The 5,908-nt window shown below is 40.6% G+C and overlaps 1 non-coding gene across 1 annotated transcript; it reads left to right on the top strand.

The window, feature by feature from the left end:
• Window positions 1-363: 363 nt before the first annotated feature.
• On the top strand, window positions 364-470 carry LOC131013787 (small nucleolar RNA R71). Its single transcript, XR_009097868.1, has one exon. It is a non-coding gene; the product is annotated as a small nucleolar RNA R71 (small nucleolar RNA).
• The last annotated feature ends 5,438 nt before the right edge of the window (window positions 471-5,908 follow it).

The following is a 5,908-nucleotide window of genomic DNA, read 5'->3' as shown; positions in this document are numbered from 1 at the left end:
GTTTGGTCTATTGAATTGGTACAGCCGCTGGACATAATTAGCATCTTCAAACTGTGACACATCAGATAAAATCGGCTGCTGAGGATTTTTGCTAACAGTGCTTTTCTCTCCAACTCATACTGCTTTTGAAGAGCTTCATATTTCTCCTTAAAATCATCTCTCTCCTCATGCACAGCTGCAATTCTTCTCGTAGAATTTCTGTCATTCGGCCATTGATAACTATTGAAAGCCATCTCTTCTATCACACGATAAGCCTCCTTTGTATTTCTATGGAGAAGACATCCACCTGCAGTAGCATCCACCATACTTTTTGTTAGACCAGTCAAACGATTATAAAAATGAATGATCTGCTGATCCTCCGTGAAACCATGTTGTGGACAGTTCCTGAGCAACTCACGAAATCTTTCCCAGGCATCATGAATGGTCTCATCTCCTAGCTGGGAAAAGTGAGAAATCTCTACAATGATTTTCTGAGCTTTAGAAGCAGGAAAGTATTTTGCCAGGAAAGCTCTACACAAATCCTCCCATCCAGTAATAGCACATCTATCCAAACTCTTGAACCACTCCTTCGCTCTGTTCCTGAGAGAGAATCCAAACATCTTCATTCTGATGGCATCTGGTGGCACTCCATTCTGCTTAATAGTGTCGCATATATCTAAAAACTGAGTAATGTGAGCATGCAGGTTTTCAAAAGCCGTTCCACTAAACTGTTCAGTTTGCACCATGTTTATCAATCCCGGCTTCAGCTCGAATGTGGTAGCCTGCACAGTTGGTCCCCATCTGCCTCCTTGAAATTGATCAACCCGAGGCTGATACATGTGATTCAGCGGTGGCTCTGGTGGAGGAGCCCGGTTGTGCCTGCTCTCCTCTCTCTCTTCATTTAGCTGCCTCTGAAGGTCTGTCACTGTTCGCATAAGGGTTTCAAGATCCAAGTTATTACGTTGCTCTGCCATTGTTTGCTTCTTCTTTTCGCGGTTGTCTTTTTTATATTGCTTTTCGATTTCCAAATTCAAAGGTACAAGATGTTCCTTTCCTTTGGATCTCGTGATCATACACTCTTGAGACAACAATCAAAAATCAGAAACAGAAAATAAAAGCTAAAAAAAATTAAAACTTATAACGCCTGAAGTAATGCTTAAGTCTAATCAGAAATATTAAAGTAAATTCTAAATAGTCCCCGGCAACGGCGCCAAAAAGTTGATCGCTAATTTCTTAACAACAATAACTGCAACTAAACAGTATAATTGTAGCACAAAAATAGCAAGCAGAGTATCGTATCCACAGGGACCATTATAGCGAATCACCTTAAGTAATCCTAAATAAACTCTAGTAATATTCAGGCAACCTCAAATAAGAATAAAGAATATAACTTAAATCAAAACAAAGCAAATAAAATAGGATATAAACTCAAAAAATAAAAGACTCTGACCCTAGGGATGTACTTTTACTAATCAATTACATGCATTTAATCTATTGATTCAATTACCAATTTAATCCAACTCTGATGAAAGATCACTATATTATTCACAAGCTTCTCTAACGAACACCTATGAACATAGATTAATTTACCCCTTTTCACATTCAAGACTCCAAGGAATAAATTAACTCCAAATAGCACATAAAGAATAGCTTCCTATAGCTTCACCTGTTGCATTCAAGACTCAAGCCTAACACTATATCATGCATTCCTGAATCGGCTGAACAATTATCGCATTCAAGACTCAAACTAAACAGCTAAACAAGTAAATTATTGATCAGGTAATTCACAAGAAACTAAGCACCAGAAATCATGAATCACAAGTTGGAAGGCAAATTGATATCAATAAATCATAAACACATAATCGATCAGCTATGTACTAACCCTAGGTTCAGATTAACGAACTAGTCAGACATCGTAAAATAAAACATAAACATAATTAAAAAGAACGCAATTGTAAAAACCAAATTGTATAAAAACCGAATAAGAATGATTGTAGCGGCTTGAATCTTCAATCTTGATCTATGCCTTGAAAACTGGAAAGCAATAATATTCTAAAGCTAGAAAACTGAAATATTAAATCTGGGAACCCTAGATAGGTCAAAAGAAGACCTATATATAGTACTAGGGTAAACTACAGAGTTTGAACTCGAAAAGAACTTGAAAAACGCACAAAAATGCAAAAACATGGACGAACGGCGACCCTGCGACGGGCAGGCGGTGGTCGCCGCCTTCTTCTTATTTTTTTCTTTGGCTGCGGCGGGCTCACGACGGGCGCTGCCCGATCGCCGTCCACGCCGGGTTGCGCAGCGGTCGCCGGTTGGGTCGTCGGGCGCTGCCTAAATTTTCTTCATCTGCCGACGGTCGCCGACTAGTCGCCGACATCTCCGTTTATTCATTTTTTCGAGCTCTTGAAGCTCGTTTCCTCAATTTTCGCATCCAAAACACTTGTAACTTGCTATTTGGATCTTCAACATCCATATGTATCTTTCAAAACATTCAAACCTAAAGCAAAATAACCAAAACCTTACCCAAAAGCAATATCACAAAAGAATATGAAACTTAAACCAAATGATATCACAACCAAGCATAATTCTAGCACTTTGAACACTTAAACACTCCTAAAAACAATGCAAAATGAGTGTTTATCACCTGTCAACTGAACTAGGCGATCGTATAGCCTGAGCGGCTGGAGCTGGCAATGACTCATCATGGAATGACCCAAACTCGAGCGGCTCAATCACAAAAGCCCGGGCCAAATCAAACGGACTCTCGTGCGGCCCAATCAGGGGAACTCCCCAAGCCAGAAACTGATGGCTCACCACGGCCACGAAACTCGTGAAGTCTCCATAAAGATCAAAGGCATGCCCCACTCGGTAGATGTAATGAAGGGCCATAGCTCCTGCCCATCTCTACCACTCATTCGGCAGCACACTGACTAGGCGCATGATGCCATCCAGACCAGTAACCCCTGCTCGAAGGCTGGCCTCTAGCCACAGTCTATGGTAATGCGCCAGAAACTCTGCCAACGTGTCTCTGTGGCAGATGTCGTACGTCTCGTACTCATACCTGACCTGTGCTGGGGTCGATCTCATAGTCATCCTCTTTCGCACAGTGCGAATAATCCTAGCCATCCTATAGGGAAAACTTAAAGGTGACTCGAAGAACTAACTCGGCTCAACTCAGGAAACATAAACAAGTACAACATAACTCAAACAAACAAGTACTTAAAAAGCAAATGCTAAATCTCTCAAGCTTTAGCTCTAAGTTCTCATTTCATCCTTCTACTTGGTAGAAAATCTCTCTAAACAATGATATTAGATTCCTCCATCTAAATCATCGTGACTCATCACAACTGCTCAAACAATTCTCATCACAAAACATCTGAAATACATCACATCATAACTCATGCAACATAATAACTCGTTACTAATCATGTTGTCATGCTCAAACTCAACTATACATCTTCAAAGTATAACATCATAACTCAACATATAACCTCAACATCATTCTCAAAGTATAACGTCACAACTTAACATATAACCTCAACATCATGCTCAAAGTATAACATCACAACTCAACATATAACCTCAACATCATGCTCAAAGTATAACATCACAACTCAACATATAACCTTAACATCATGCTCAAAGTATAACATCATACTCTTCAAAATTTAATGACAATTAAACTTTGAAATTTTACATACCTCGTTGAGCTTGGTGTGATGGTGCGCTGAGCTCACGGTTGTTAATAACTATTAGCCTAGTGACTCATTCTAGACTAAACTCAAGACTTCTAATTCAGAGCTTTAACCTGCATGCCAAAGCTCTGATACCACTCTATCGCAGCCCGCCCTAACTAGGGATAGTTAGGCCGAGTGATCCACGACTAGGGATGGGGTTAAAGAAGAAAGGGAAGAAAGGGGCGTCATTTAAAACCGTAAAACTTACTCATTTTAATAAAACTCGTCATTATTACCCATTAATGCTTAATAAAATAGTCTAATGAAAGACAACATAAAACTCAATTAAAGCATTAACGAAAGAAGACATAAAACTTAATAAGACATTAATCAAGTTATTACATCAACAGGAACCATCCTCTTAAACTTAAAGTACGATATGTCATAACATGGTACCAAAAGTACTCTGCAGCGGAAATGTAGCTAGACATATGTATGAAGACATATTCTAGACAGGTTACATATTTATTAACAACCCTGTGACTCCGCTCAATGCAGCACCATTATCACACCGGCTCAACCTGCACATTTTTGAAAAACATATGTAGGGCTGAGTACAAAAGCACTCAGTGAATACATGCCAAAACATCTCATCTCATGCTTTATAAAGCTATAAATATTGTCATTGCCATACTTTAAACAAAGCATAAGGGATTTATCTAAAGCCTTATGTTTGCAAACTCATTTTCGTTTTTCAAAGTTGACTGGCCAGTCTATGTTCTCAAGTAAGTACCATATCTGTTAACTCATGTACTGAGAGGGAGGCCTCCCTCTGCAGGACTGCAATCGGCCAACCTGAAAGCTGACTCACGATCACTGTGTACCCTAATTCTACCTCGCGTAGAACCGATATCATTTCTCATATAGATAGATAACATACTAAAATCTCAAATATTTGGCAATGCAATAACTTCAAAATAGGTTTACAGTTCATCGTCATACATCAATAATTTAAACACGTAAACATCTTGAAAATAGTTTCTCAGTTCATCATTCATCAATAATTTAAACGCGTAAACATCTTGATTTTAGCGTGGAAAAACCCACCTCATTGCGTCTCTGCAAACAGGTAACGTCACTCTCTCTCTCTCAAGTCGTCACTTCCCAAACGGACATTCATTTTTATGAAGAATCGATAAGAAGAAGGATCATCATAACAGAAAACTCAATCACTTAAACTCACATAGGAAAAATAAAACTTAACACTTTAACTCTACTGCCCTGCCAGCGCTGACTTGGCAGCCAGAGCTGACCTCTCAGCAGAGCTAACTTGCCAGAGCTGAAACTCAACAGCCAGAGCTAACTCGCCAGAGCTGACTTTGGCAGCTAGAGCTGACTTGCCAGAGCTGACTCAACAGCCAGAGCTAACTCGCCAGAGCTGACTTTGGCAGCCAGAGCTGACTCAACAGCGAGAGCTAACTCGCCAGAGCTGACTTTGGCAGCCAGAGCTGACTCAACAGCCAGAGCTGAACTCACGCAACAGCCAGAGCTGACTTGCCAGAGCTGACTCGCCAGAGCTGTACTCAACAGCCAGAGCTGACTTGCCAGAGCTGACTCAACAGCCAGAGCTGACTTGCCAGAGCTAAACTCAACAGCCAGAGTTGACTTGCCAGAGCTGACTTAACAGCCAGAGCTTACTCGCCAGAGCTGACCAACAGCCAAAGCTGAACTCAACAGCCAGAGCTGAACTCAACAGCCAGAGCTAACTTGCCAGAGCTGACCAACAGCCAGAACTAAACTCAACAGCCAGATCTGACTTGCCAGAGCTGACTCCACAGCCAGATCTGACTCGCCAGAGCTGACTCCACAGCCAGAGCTGACTAGCTCGACAGAGCTGGAATTCACGCAGCAAACTCAAAAAGTTCAACACTCAAACATGCTCTGCAAACTCATGCACACATCCTACACACTTCCTACCATTTCTCCAAACATCAAACTAACTCTATCATGCTCAACTCTAACATAGAACACAAAACTCAAGAAAAACCTTAACATGCATTTCTAAGTTCACTCAAAGCACAGCCATCTCTACAACCTATAACTTAACATGCTTGGTAAATACACAAAAAAAAATAACAAAGAACAAACCTAGCATGCTCCTAAAACACAATCACAAGTTACAATGATTAACAAAAATCGAAGAACGAGTGACGACGACGAAGAACACGGACAGCTGCCCTCATGGA

This window comes from Salvia miltiorrhiza, chromosome 2 (genome assembly GCF_028751815.1).
Source record: "Salvia miltiorrhiza cultivar Shanhuang (shh) chromosome 2, IMPLAD_Smil_shh, whole genome shotgun sequence".
In the NCBI taxonomy this organism is placed as follows: Eukaryota; Viridiplantae; Streptophyta; class Magnoliopsida; order Lamiales; family Lamiaceae; genus Salvia; species Salvia miltiorrhiza.
The sequence above is the reverse complement of the archived record's forward strand: the minus strand, read 5'-3'. Positions and strand labels throughout refer to the sequence as shown.